Source organism: Panicum hallii, chromosome 1, assembly GCF_002211085.1.
Source record: "Panicum hallii strain FIL2 chromosome 1, PHallii_v3.1, whole genome shotgun sequence".
Classification (NCBI taxonomy): Eukaryota; Viridiplantae; Streptophyta; class Magnoliopsida; order Poales; family Poaceae; genus Panicum; species Panicum hallii.
Window position 1 is genome coordinate 6,421,467 of NC_038042.1, and position 13,973 is coordinate 6,435,439.

The window sequence follows — 13,973 nt, forward strand, 5'->3', positions numbered from 1 at the left end:
GAGTGCCGTCCTCACCTCCATCCCTTACTCTCCGCAGACTCTGCTCCGGCAGCTCCCACGCGTCCGACCATCTGGCGATTAATCTCGCGCCAATCTTGGAACTTAACAGAGATCCGGCCTCGACGAGAGAACAACGAACACACGTACACAGGTGGACACAAGAGAGACTTGGTGCTGCCAAGCGGCTGCTTTTCTGGTGGTTCTTCTCTTCTATATAAACGAAGTACATGCAGTAATATATGGTTACAAATGACTGTGCTAATCACGGCATGATCGTGAGTGATTGCTGCCATCCCAACAACCTGAGCCATGCCGTGAGTTTAGCACTAATTCCTACCTTCTATCTTTAGGACTTATTCAAAAACAGAACTGAACTTCGCAGTCTCCATTGTTCCAAAGATGCATGCTTGGGATCAGGACTCAAGCGTAGATAGATAGATAGATGGTCCACGGTTGATTCTCAATTAAGGTCTCCAGAGAGCTACCGAGTGGAGAATATTGGGGGCATATTATCGAGTCCCAAAGCCCCGAGGTATCAAGAGTTCTTGGCTTCTTATGATATCCACACCTTTTGAAATTTCTGAGTGCCAAAAGATTTGATGCTTGCATAGTCCAGCAATGGCGTTGCGTTACTATGCCATTTTCTTACACACCCATGTCCATGGTATGGTTGAAACTGTGCATATCTCATCTCTGAGGCTTTCACAGCAACTGCTCTAAATCTGGGGTATTGGTTGCAGGTTGTGGCAAACTGAAAATCTTCCTTCTCGCCGTCTGGACAGCACGATTTGAGTGGCTTGCACTCCAAGTAGCAAACATTTCTAAGAATTGATGCGGTCTGAAGTTCCAGTCAACTAGTGGCTTCTATACTTGACATAATTTCCCTCTCATGTCATGTGCACATTGTTTGACATGCCAACATGCTTTTAATTTTGATTTAAAAATGTCATGTGACAACAAACTTTTGAAAGATTGGCTGAAGGGAAGTTCATGGATACTACCCTGGTCTTTGTCCACACCTTTGTTGTAACCTATCAGGCACATGTATATATAGGCGCATTGTAACCCCTCCGCTTGTACCCGTCCATTTGTTCAAGACATTTGAAGTTTCTAGTTCTAGTTGTCTTTGTTGTAAATTAAATAGCACATAAATGGAGATGCAGGAAGGAAGGAAAGGGATACCGTCTTTGCTCTCCTCCCAGGGGAGTGCATTGCATCCAACATCACACAGGTGGCTATATTCCCTTCATGCCTTTATAGGAATACATGAAAGTGTTGTGAAGTCTGTTATTTTTTTTTTGCTGTTGATGCTTGCTGCATTTTGTTTTGAGTAAACTATCTGCGTTTCAACTTATCAATTGGACGCCGCTGATAGAAATGAAAAATATTGCGAAGAAGGATGGCATAAATGCTCGGCTGGTTGGGAAGATTGAGCTGTACTAGCCCCTTTCCTCTGTCAAGGATCGAAGTGCTCTCAGGTGACTGCTCTACTTCTTCAGATGACACAACATATTGTTCATGCAACAATTCAGATGCAACACGGTAAAGCTATTTTAGGATATCAAAAGTGTCAATGTGTCATAGAACTCTTGTGAACTGTTATCTTATCTCATGTCTGTTTGGTTCTGACACTTATCTCATTTATATGATGTATAGCTTTCATCGTGAGCCAGGGTTGTTTAAATATTATAGTTGAAGACTTGAAGTAGCAGAAAAATTTGTAATTTGAATTGACTGGTAATGACACATGACAACTGGTATATATGAGGCTTGAGTCCTTCCTTAATGTATATTTCTTCTATTCAATATGACACAAAACTGTTTGTGAGTTTGCACATAAATACAACTCAGATCAGTAAATCGTTTTCCTAACATTTTAAGAATTCTAAATTTGCAGGTTGATTGAGATGCAGAGGAGAAAAGCCTGATCTCGCTGGAATAACAACACTAGTGGCGGTCACGAGTGGTAATCTTGGTATTGGTGTGGCATTTGTTGCTGTTCAGAGAGGTTATAAGTTCACTGCTGTCATGCCAGCAAAAATTGCAATAGATAAGAAGATACTGTTGAGATACTTGGGCGTTGAAGTGATATTAGTTGGTAAGAAGCTATAAACCATGCCCGTCATACTAGTTGAGTAACTCTCTCTGATGGGAGCCAGCCTACTTGTCTCTTGCAGATCCTGCAATTAATGGATTCAAGGGGTTACTTGATAGAGTAGAACAGCTGAAGAATGAAATTCGAATCCTGATGCACATTTCAGATGGACTGGTAACATGATCTCTTCAAAGTAAATTGGATGTGATAGTAGTATTGTTGAAATAATGTTAGATGTTTGATTCTTCCTGGAACCATGCTATTTTAGTATTTTGCCCTGTAGTCAATTGCATCCTAAGAGTTGTGATGAAAACATGAACTTCTGAAATAAGTATTCTCCGAAAAAAGAGCTTCTGAAATTAATAAAAGCATGGTGTAGTACCAACTCTTTCATGGAGTCAAGGTCGTGCTGACTTTTACATGAATACACGTTTCCATGAAAGTGTCTACGAAGTACTAACTCTTGATTAGAAAATGTATGTCAGTAATTATTACTCTATTCCTGAAACTCCTTTTCTGGACGAAAATTTATCAATAGGACCTGAGATTTGGAAGGATACAGAAGGCAAAGTGGACATATTTGTTGCTGCGTTTGGTTCAGGAGGCACCCTGACAGGAACAGGGAGGTATCTGAAGATGAATCCATCGGTAAAGCTAATCTGTGTTGAACCAGCTGAAAGTGCGGTAATTTCAGGTGAGACACGTTATGATCCCTATCTATGTCGACATTCCATGCTGTGGCATGTCCTTTGTTTTTTGCCCTGCTTAGTGAGCAAGATCTTTATCTTTGTGTATCATTATCTTGCAGGTGGTGAGCCAGCAAATCATAAAATTCAAGGGACAGGGCCTGGTTTTGTCCCAGAAATACTAGACACATCACAAATAGATGAAATCGTAACGGTAACTGACCAAGAAGCGATGGACATGGCAAGAAGGTTGGCAAAGGAAGAAGGATTGCTCGTTGGCATATCTTCAGGGGCAAATGCAGCCGCCTGCTTAAAGGCATGCTCTTTACTCGTCTTTTTTGTGCAAGTTCTGTAGTCATCTATACCTGCTTGTTGCATGGTCATCTGATCTGATGTGTACTACTTTGCAGGTTGCGGCAAGAGAGGAGAACGAGGGCAAGATGATTGTGTTGATGTTTTCCAGTGGCGGGGAGAGGTACCTGAACTCGGAACTCTTTGCTCAGGTGAAAGAAGAATGTGTGAACATGAACATGGCCTTCTGAATGCCCAGCTTGAGGCAATAGTAGCATATATCTGACCCCGAATTGCAATGCCGTCCTACAGTCTACCTTGCAAGATTTAATGTTAATTGTAGCCTGACTCAGTGGCTTATAAGTTGTAGGGAGAACCTTTGTAAGTTACATAAAACCAGACAATGTATCTTTACCCTTTTATCAAGAAAGGAAATGCAATTAACTGCTGTGATTAGTTCCATTGCTGAAGTTCATGAAGGGGCCTTAAGTTAGTTTGAGTAGGTAGGAGAAGTGAGAGAACAAGTATACAAACGCACAGTGTTCATGAAGGGACAATCTGTCCTACCTCCTTCATGCAAAAAATGAAATATGAGCTAGATGTGAAAGTACCATGATATATGCATGAAAGCGGGAAAATGTATGATCTGTTTAGCTAGTATATATAGTGTGGTATTCCAATGCAACTATTCTATATAAATTCTTTTGAAGAATTCTCTCAATGCATATGGTGATAGTGAAGCCACAACCATGTATTGTTCAAACTATTCATTTCTCGATAGATCTAATGGGTTCCAACAGGTCTCACCACTATTATAGTGGTTGTGGTGAGACATTGGGGTAAAACAATCTAGCCTAATAAATCAAAAGGCACAATGAGGTGAATCCATCCTGGAGATGGAGGCTGCGACATGCCGTACGGTGTTTGAACAGACTCCAAGTCAAACAAATAAATGACAATCTACTCAAACAACTGCAGTGGCACATATGCTAGAGACAAGTGAAGCGTGCAGTGAATCGGTGCAGTGTACTCGTTGGTGATGCTAGAGCTTGTATTCAGAGGAATACAAGGCGAATATTGTCAACGAAGTTTGCATCAAGATAGCTTCTTTGTCAAGCTTGATCCCTTCCAGTTGTGTATTACATTGGTTGTCTTAGTTGTTAGTCTAATCTAACTCTCAAGGCAGAGTGTATTTGATTGTGTTGATTGGTTGTCTGATCTAATTGTCACAGCCTTTATTTATTGGATTCACTTTTTTTTGAAGGTATGTTGGATTCACTATCCACCCACTATAGATATTTCACTTTGTTGTATTTCATTTCTTTGTGCTCTCTTAGTACAAACGGTTGCTTTCTGCATGTTCTGCTTTTGGCAATGGCGGTGCAAGGGTGATCCTGAAGCACCATCACCTTTGGGACGGAGCCTGTTTTCAATGTTCTAATATTTGAGTCCTTATAAAAAATGACAATATTTTAACTAACCATGAGCCCATGATATGAAACATCCCGCTGTGCATAACTCATGAAGCAGGCACACTGTTCTTCATGAGCTAGATGAAAGGGCAGTGATACATGCTGTTGATAGTCAAATTTGGCATCCCAATTTGTACCTCAGCAAATGCATGACCACAAAGCAAAAAATGAATGATCTTCATGGTGTGGCTACATCAATTTCGATATAAATGGTGATTGGTGAAACCACACCAATTTCCATTCGTTTCTTGAGTCTCATGGTTCCAACATGTTTCCTTTCCATGACTGATTTACCGTGGTGTCGTGAGGCATTGGAGTGAAACAAGTAAGCCCGGTATGTCTTCATGAGAAATAGAGGGGGAGTCATGTTGATGATAGAGGTCAACACAATGTTCCCAGGTGTGTTGACATAGGAACTAAATCGAGCAAGTAAGTGGTGGTCCTACTCCTTTGATAGTATTGACAAACATTAGATAGCTGTAAACTGGTGGCGGCTGCGGGAAGTGCTTGGCTGTCCAAAGGCAATTAGTACCAAATAAAGCATTTGCCTCTACTACGATGTGAGAACATTGGTTAGACTAATGAGCTAGGTGTGTACTCTTTTGTACTGCTGCTTTTAAGATTTGTATATGAAATGTAAGGTGAAATATTATCAACTATGGTTTTCGAGGAAAAGATTACTACTGCTCTTGCGTAGATACCACACTTCATTCAGTCATCCGTGGTGTGGTGTGTTTGGTTCTATTGGTTGCTAGTCTAATATAATCTTCAAATCCCCACACCCACTCTGGTGAAATTCATAGTTTGTCCCTGCCTGCCACATTCAGTCATGTGTTCATTACTGCTTGCAAATTCTACAGTGAGTATGGCATAATCTCACAATTTTTGCACTCTTGAAATAAAGGCGCAGCAGGAGAGAGGATAACTGGGGCGAGATGGCCGTGGTGACCTTTCCCAGCAGCGGGGAGAGAAAGGTAGATGAACTCGTAGCGCTTTCCCTTCCCAATATTCTCATCGCGGCAGTTGCAGTGGGAAGGTGATCCTAAAGCACTGTTACTTAGTGTCCTCATCTAGCTTGCAATCTTTTAGGAATTGATGCTTGAGCTACTCAAGAACAAGTCACTGTTTGTACTGCCAGAGGAAAAGAGAGGCAACGATGCATGCTACATCCTGTCGGCCGGAGACAGAGTACTAGTGCTGCTTGTACAAGTAGGCACATGAAAGCTCTTCCTCCGGCTTCAGGGATGGAGTGCTTCGTGCGTAGCGACCAGAGAGTACGCCAAGGCTAGTAGTGCTGCAGGTAAGTGTCGGGCCGGAATAACTGGATCCATCAGTAGACTGTAGACTGCTAGTCTTCTTCATGAACCTCTCTGTGGGCTTGGGCGTGTGCGAGTGTCATCGGAATTGTTTAGTTGGCAGCCTCGTTGGATCAGCCTGTTTGTGCTCAACCAACGTTATATTATAACTCAATTCGTCTATGACAGTATTGTCAGGGAAATCTTGTTCCGGCACGTCATCATAAGCTAATAAAGATTTGATGCTGAAATGCCTTGCTTATGCCTGAAACCCGCATGGATGCGAGGAACTGGCAGTCCATGATTCTTGAAGAGGCCATCACACATGTTCTCTACTTCCTTCACACAAAAGATCATCTGGTCAAGATTAAAAGAAAGGTAAGACAGATGCGAAAGAACAATGATACATGAATGACTGCAGGCCAAATTGTTTATGACTTAGGTCATATAAATAAACAAAGAATTGGGGAAAGCTAATGCCGTCTTTGTTAAAGCCATCAGTTGCCTTGAATTGGGTGGATGCAAGCTTGTAATGGGTTGCCCACAAGTACCGTGGCTTATCTTTTTGTGAAAACTTGGAGCAAAACAAACAGCCATGCTATGTCTGCGCGAGCAGTGAGGAGGATACCATGCTGATTATTGGGACAGCGTTATCAGACGCGCAGCAGGGAGAAGCGAGAATCAGCACCAGAGATGCGCTTGCGTTTTTGGGCAGCACCAGTTCAAACTCCGGTAGGATTTTTCTGCTTTTATCTGCCAAAACTGCGGCCGACACGGCTCCAAACATGGCCTATAATGAGTATTAGCAGCTAGAGTAATATGCTAACTGAATTAAGAGTTCTCAATTTGCTTGCAATATAAGCATTCAGGTTCATATATATAGAATAGGCATGGGACATATGCATGTATATATCGTACAAAGGTGATGCAATGAAATTTGCATTCAGTGTAGACTATCAAGGTGGTTGGCATAATGCAACATGCAAGATGCACAATTACATGTATTTAGTTGTTGCTCATATTTGATTCTATGCATTACAAAAGCATGCATCCAAGATGTAGTCTTCAAATAAATAGTACTATATAAATTGATTCATGCACGCATGTGGAAGAAAAACCTTCGCGCATGCTTGTAGCCTTACTTTCTTTAACGCCCCCCTTTCCCTTTAAACTTGCTGTAGCACATTCTCAATTTTTTTGAGAGGAATTTTCTCCTCAAAAATAGCTTCGGCTTCTAGGAAATATTTGGAGAATATTTTTTTACTGTGGAATGAACAACTCGCCCCAATTGACCTAGAAGATGATAAAACTATATTTTTTTCTTCACCGGCTCCCGCAAGCCGTAGAAAGTTGGAGCCCTACAAAAGGACACTTAGTCTAGGCATCTTCAAAATGAGAAAAATATATAACCCAGTGGTTGCAGTGTCTTAATCAGTAGCATCGAACAAATTCTAGTTTCAACTCCCCTCAGAAGTGGATTTGGAGGCTAAGTTAAAAAAAAATCTCCCTCGTCACTATGCAGTGTCTGTTATAGAGAGCTACGGTTTAGGGGTTTTCTCGGTCCCAAGGAAATGAAATGGTCTGTCTGGAACTCAACATCATTTTGACACTTGGAGGCATGCATGGTCCATGTTTGGACATAGTAGCTGGACCTTTTGTTTTGGTAATCATCAAATAACTAACAATGACATTACATGTAGTCATAGTCTTGATAATGCAAACTTTAATTGCTCCATCACCGAAATGTTCTGCTTCCTCCACAAATGTTGTCTTATGAGTGATACTCCACCACAAATGTGCTTTCTTCCTTCCTTCATGCCAAAGATGATAGGTCAAGATATTAACATGAGACAAATGTGAACGAACAATGCTACAAGCATGATGGCAGGGCAAATTCTCAATGAGTTAGCTGATATAAATACTGCCATTCTTGTCCAAGCCGTCAGTTCTCTCGAGTCTGATGATTGTAATTGTACACCTGTACCAGGTCACCCAACTAATACTACCGTGTTGCTGTGAGATGTTGGAGAAAAACAAGAAAGCTTGGTATGTCCTCCAGAGCTGCACGGAGGACACCATGGTGGCCATTGAGGCAAACATCGTGCGGCTCACGGGTCGGATGGACTCGCTGCCGGGTCCGTGGTTGGTGGGATACTTCATTTATAGTAGCAGTAGATTGTGAAGAAGGGAACATGTCTACAGTGAGGTTGTGTAGAAGTCAAAGAGTTTGGCTACTCCAAGCAAAAGTGGTGAAGGTTTCTATTGCCGATCTTCATGTGACAAGAAATAAAAAAATGTTGTAGAGTTTGTTTTATTGATAAAAGTGAACAAAAAGAGACTAATCGAGCAAAATAGTTAAAAGGCCCTACCGTACCACTACTCGACGGGGTTGTGCCAAAAAACACATTAACGATGCAGAATAGCCATTGCACCACCGTCTTTGCCGTACAATAAATGTCATTTATAACCCTGCTTCCGTATTACTGCACCAAAGCTGACCCAACCTTTTATCACCGTAATGCCATGAAATTAACCGGAACAGGGGTGTGTCCCACACCCAGGATCTACCAAGGAATAGTTGGACCTTAAGTCTTAACCATCAAACTATATTGGCACTTGTAATTGGTATGAAATATAAATATCTATCTCTATCTCTATCTTCACCTATTTTTTTCTAATCTAAAAGGAGGACTGATTCCTTCGTCCGTCACTTTCCCCCGACGCTGACATGTGGGCCCAGACATACACCCTGTTGATCTGCTCCTCGCATGTTCATAGCTAGCCCGTATCATCCCTAATTCTACTCGTACTACAACATGCCCTGAATCACCAAATCAAAACTAGATTGAAACTGAAACATAATATAATAAAAGAAGATGATTTCGATTGGAGCAAGGTCAAATAGAATACGAAAGGAAGAGGAAGAACATCCATATATGGACACAAATCCAACGGGGCTGCCAGAACTGTTGTACAGCTCGCCGTCGTTTTGCTTGCCCTCTTCATTCCGTCTCAGGCGGCTCCCTCGTGCACTGCGATGGGCGGACTCGTGCACTGCCACATCCTTGCTTGAAGCCGCTCATACATTCGCCAGCGGCGCATTCCTCGCATGGACGGCTCGAGGGAGAGGATAGGGAGAGAAAGATTGACAACAAAGAAAGATGAAATATATCACAACTTAAAGTTCAGTAAATAAATTTATGGAATCCCATGGATAGACACGAACTTTTTGGGAATTTCTTCAAATTTTTGGTAGATCAACTCATTTCATAACCAACCATCTGATATCAGACAAGCTTTCGCCAGCGCTGGAACTGCGGATGATGCTACTTCTGATGTCAGGGAGACGAAGTCATCTACATATTCTAAAAAACAAATGGAGTACCGCCGCCTAACTGCGGTTAAACTGCAGCGATTGGGAGGATTTTATATTTTTTTGACTGAGATCGGAGGCAGTTCAGCTGGGTAGAAGCCCGGTTGGTACCATGGGTTAATTACTAATAATAAAATAAAACAAATTACTTGTTTCCTTCACAATCCTTGTAAGATTTCATAGTTGTAGCATGGGATAGATGTGCAAGCGCAACAATACAGGCATGACCGCAGGACCAAAAATGGATGATCTGCCCGGCTGATGTAGTGTGGCTATACTACGACATCAGTCACTAAATTTTCTTGAACAGTGCTTCTTCCAATGTACATGGTGATCGGTGAAGCTACGATCGTATCTTGTTACCCATATTATTCCTGAGTCTGATGGTTCCAATAAATGGGCTTTACAACTAGTATATGGTGCCTGGTGGTTGTCGTGAGATGTTGGAGCAAAACAAATCAGCCTAATTCGTCCACACACATAGTGAAGAGGGCATCACATTGGAAATAGGGGCTGGCGAGCATGCAGCTCACAGAAATCCAGTACTACATGGCAGTACACTTTGCAGACAACAACTTCCCATATGTCCCTTTGCGGAGATCAGTTGAAAGCAATGATATCATGCGTGTGGGGTTTGATTTCGAAGCACAAGTACCACCCTTTGAAGACTTGATATCTATCTTGTAACTTATTTGGAATGCTTCTTGAGTAACTAGCGACAACGAGACATTTTCTATAATGGTAGCAATGAAATTATCTAGCCCATGATCTTCTCGTGAAGCATAGATTTGTAAAATTATTGCATCAGTGGATGACTCTGCGGTCAACTTGTTTCAACTCTGAATCATCGATCACTTATGGTAATAAAGTTGAATACAGGTACCACACACCGTCCTAACTTCAAAGTTTACTAAAAAATCTGCATATAATCAGATGACCCATCTCAATGCACATTGTTCAACAAAATCACGGTGTAGTAGGTACCTCAGTGGGTACGGAGCGGGAATGTGGATGATGGTGATGCAACACCCCAGCGAGGGAGAAGAATAGAGAGGGTAAAGCCAAACGTGATCATGTAAGATCTGAGAAGGAAGAAATAACACTGAGATATGGGCCCACTTGTTAGGCGAGTCCTTTCCTTATCACATCCCAACATATTTAATTTTAGGATATGAATATCTTTTAGAAAGCATTTATCCACCGGTAGAGTTTTCTGAGAATTTTCTAGGTCTTTTAGCAATTATTCTTATTTTTTCTAGAGCTAAATCTATTTATTGGAAGACTCTAGAATGTTTTTCACGAACCCAAGTATTTTATTTGGACTCCTAATGTCCCAAATATTTATTATGGACATTTAGTATTGCAATAAGAGAAATGGCCAAGCAGGCGTCTCTTGATGCGTTGCCTTCATGCACGGACTACTATCAACTATTGCTGACAAGTTACGTAATTCAAGAATCCAAGCTCATCTGAAATGCAAGAACACATCAAATTGCTATAAGAGTCACCATGCTGTTTTTGCAGCCTGAAGGACCTTCCTTTGATGCTTAACTTGCCACGATCCGAAACGAAGATGGTACTGAGTATGGACGCTTGTCTCGTTCAGCAGCCAGTCGGCAAACACGAGCTGCGTATGTGATTGGCACACGGCCAAACTAGCATTGCTAAATTAACGCAGCAGGGAGGCCTGGAGACTTTTGCCACACAGTTCATCACCTCCACTACATGCCATGCTCATAAAAAAGGAGGTTTGGATGAAAGAAAATGAGAAATGGGCCGGCGTGTCACAACTACTCATGCAAAAGGTGATCTGGTCGTGATAAAAAAATCATGCAACAGATGCAAAAAACAAATGATACATTCATGCATGACTGGTGAGATAAAATTCAGGATGAGCTGCAGGCTGATATAAATAAAGACCTGGTGTACAGAAACGTGCTGTTCTTGTTCAAAACCATGTATTACTCCAACAAACAATCCAACCTGGTTAACTGTGGTGGGTTACCCAACTAATGCTGTTGTGGTCTTGTGGGATGTTGGAGCAAAACATACAAGCATACTATGTTTTCAGCAGCAGGCTCCTCGTTGGCAGCGGAGATCAGTGGTGTCTCATTCCGTGCATCGAGCAAGCTTGACATTGAGGCTGCAGTGCGTGGAGTACTTCACTGACTGTAGCAACAAATTGTGAAGAAGAGGAAAGGTATGCAATGAGCCCGGATTGAAGTTGAAGAGTTGGGCGTCTCAAAACAAGGACATGAAGGTTATAGGAGGAACCAGATGAGAAGATAAAGAGGATTCCTTTCTTCACAGGCAGTTATGTTTCTTGTATTCCAATAATTGACCTGCATACAAGTTAAAATAATGTTGCAACTCAAGCTCTAGGATTAGCTGTCTCTTTAATTTATATTAGAAGGGCGCTTGAGTTCTGAGTCGATCCTCTTCAGCTTGTCAAAATAAGAGCTCTCTTGTCCAAACAAATTGGCTGGGCATCTTATACTAAAAATTGGCAGAGTAAACACTTGACATGTCAACGAAAGTTTCACACTATTCCTTAAAACTGCCAAATCTCCAACTAGATCATCTGGCAGCTACTTTATTTCCAACTCAATATTAACTGGAGACTACTCAAGTTCGACTAGCATTATTCACCAAATAAACTAAACTAGCTAGGAACAACATTATTGGCTGTACGGAAACTGTCACCATTCGGCAGTGCAAGAAATCGTTTGGATTAGCATGGCAACCTCATAAGGGCATGTACAACGCATAGCCGGCCCTCGTCTTTTTGTTGCCACATCAGCAGAGGAGTCATCGGTGTACATCATTAAATGAAGAAAGAGGATGGAGCCGGCGTCTCGTTCGTCGACGGCGCGGGCTCATGCTCCGAAGCGAGTCGCCGCCTCACGCCGCGCGTTGTATGGTCCTCTGCGGGTCGTCGACGGCGCCGTGGATCCCTTGCGCGTGAGCGGGATTTTCCCTCGCGATGGCAGCAAAATCTTCTGCAGCGCGCCATCTTCCCAGCACTATCGGGAAAGAAAAGGAGCCGCTGGCGGCGGCCGCGCATGAGCTGCTTTATGCGGCGGCACGGCGGGAGCGAAAGGCTGTTGCAGTGCAAGTGCGGAAGGACTCATCGTTGGCAAGGGAGGCAAAAGGGAAGGCAGCGTGCTGCAGCAGCGCCAGAGAAGAAGGGCATGGCCCGCGGGGCGGCTGTTTCCGGCGGGAGTGAGTACAAGTGATGATCCTAATCCATGCTTTGTGGAGGTACTTAATATAAACTCGGCCATCCGTGCTCGCTCTACACATAAGCAACTCAAGAATGATTTGGTTATATGGCAGCGTTATGGGCCTACATGAGTAATTTTTTACTTTATTAAATAATATCATGTATTTCAAGTACCTATTGATATATTTATGCTTCTGTAAGAGACTCATGCGATCTATTTGAATATATTATGTATTATCTCATGTAAGCACCAAAATAGCTACAAAGATTAAATTTATACTTGATCATCATGATTTGTGTGTCCATGGATACATTAAATAATTTGCAGACGGCCAAATAAATAGACAGCACATTGTACAAGCTGTCTGTTTACCCGTCTACGTATGATATGGCATAACTTGCAGACATCAGCTGTCTAAACTGTTGTACAAGGACATGGCAAACGGCACTCGGACTTTTGCTCTCTGGCTGCAAAAACACGAATCCAACTGACTTTTAGCAAACAAATTGGTCTATAGTATATGGTTTGCATCTTGAACCTAAAAGGATGAGTAACTAGAAATGTAAACATCTCTCAACGGGATTGACACTGATTAACTCAGTTCTTATTAGTAGCCTACCCACATATGTTGATATCCGTTTTCGCAATACTAAGAGGAGTACTAAAGAAATTGGACAATTTTTGGTCCACATTCTTTTGGCAAATTGATGATCAGAAACAAAATACCGCCTCGCCAAATGTAGTATTTTGTGCCAACCAAAAACTAAGGGGGACCAGAATTCATGATTTAGATATTAAGAACGCTCCTCTGCTCAATAAATGCCGGAGTAGTTGTGTTTCTGGTATTTTTGCTCTCTGGCTAAAAAACATGAAGAGGTTCCTCTGCAGTAATTACAGAGGGCCCTCACCGATGTGTGGGTCCCATTGCCGTCGGACCCACACGTCAGCGGATGAGCCACTGGAAGGAAGACTCGCCCCCCCCCCCCCCCCCCCCCCACCCCGACGCAAGGGCTTGTTTAATTAGCTGGGCCAGGCCCATCCAAAGAAAAGCCTCGTCGGGTCATAATTGGTTGGTTTAGTTAACAACGGAGAGGACTGTATGGGCTAACCAACCATGGGACCATGATGGTATGAGCAATCATCTGATCAGGCTGTGGATCGTCGTGGCCGCGAGGAACGGGCATTCCTTACCGCCCACACTGAATGTCTTGCTTCCTTCACACAACAGGTGATCTGGTCAAGATGAAAATAATGAGACAAATATGAAGGAACGTTAAGACATGCAGCTAGAGACATGTAGCATTCCGTGGCTGAGCCCATCTCAGTCAGTTCCGTCCATTGTGATGGTTGTTAATTGACTTGCTGCAATGGTGGGTTATCCGGCAAATACCATTGTGTTGCAGTGGGACGTTGGAGCAAAACAACGACACCAAGGCTACTGTGTCCGCAAGATCAGCAAGGAAAGTGGGCTAATGGCGGGATTCTGGTTTGGGTAGGCCATCAGGTAGATTAGTTAAAATATCCATGCACTTCTGTG

General features: G+C 42.5%; 1 pseudogene; it reads left to right on the top strand.

Annotated features, from left to right (window-relative positions):
- Positions 1-372: 372 nt before the first annotated feature.
- On the top strand, positions 373-3,468 carry LOC112872388 (annotated as a pseudogene).
- Positions 3,469-13,973: the final 10,505 nt, after the last annotated feature.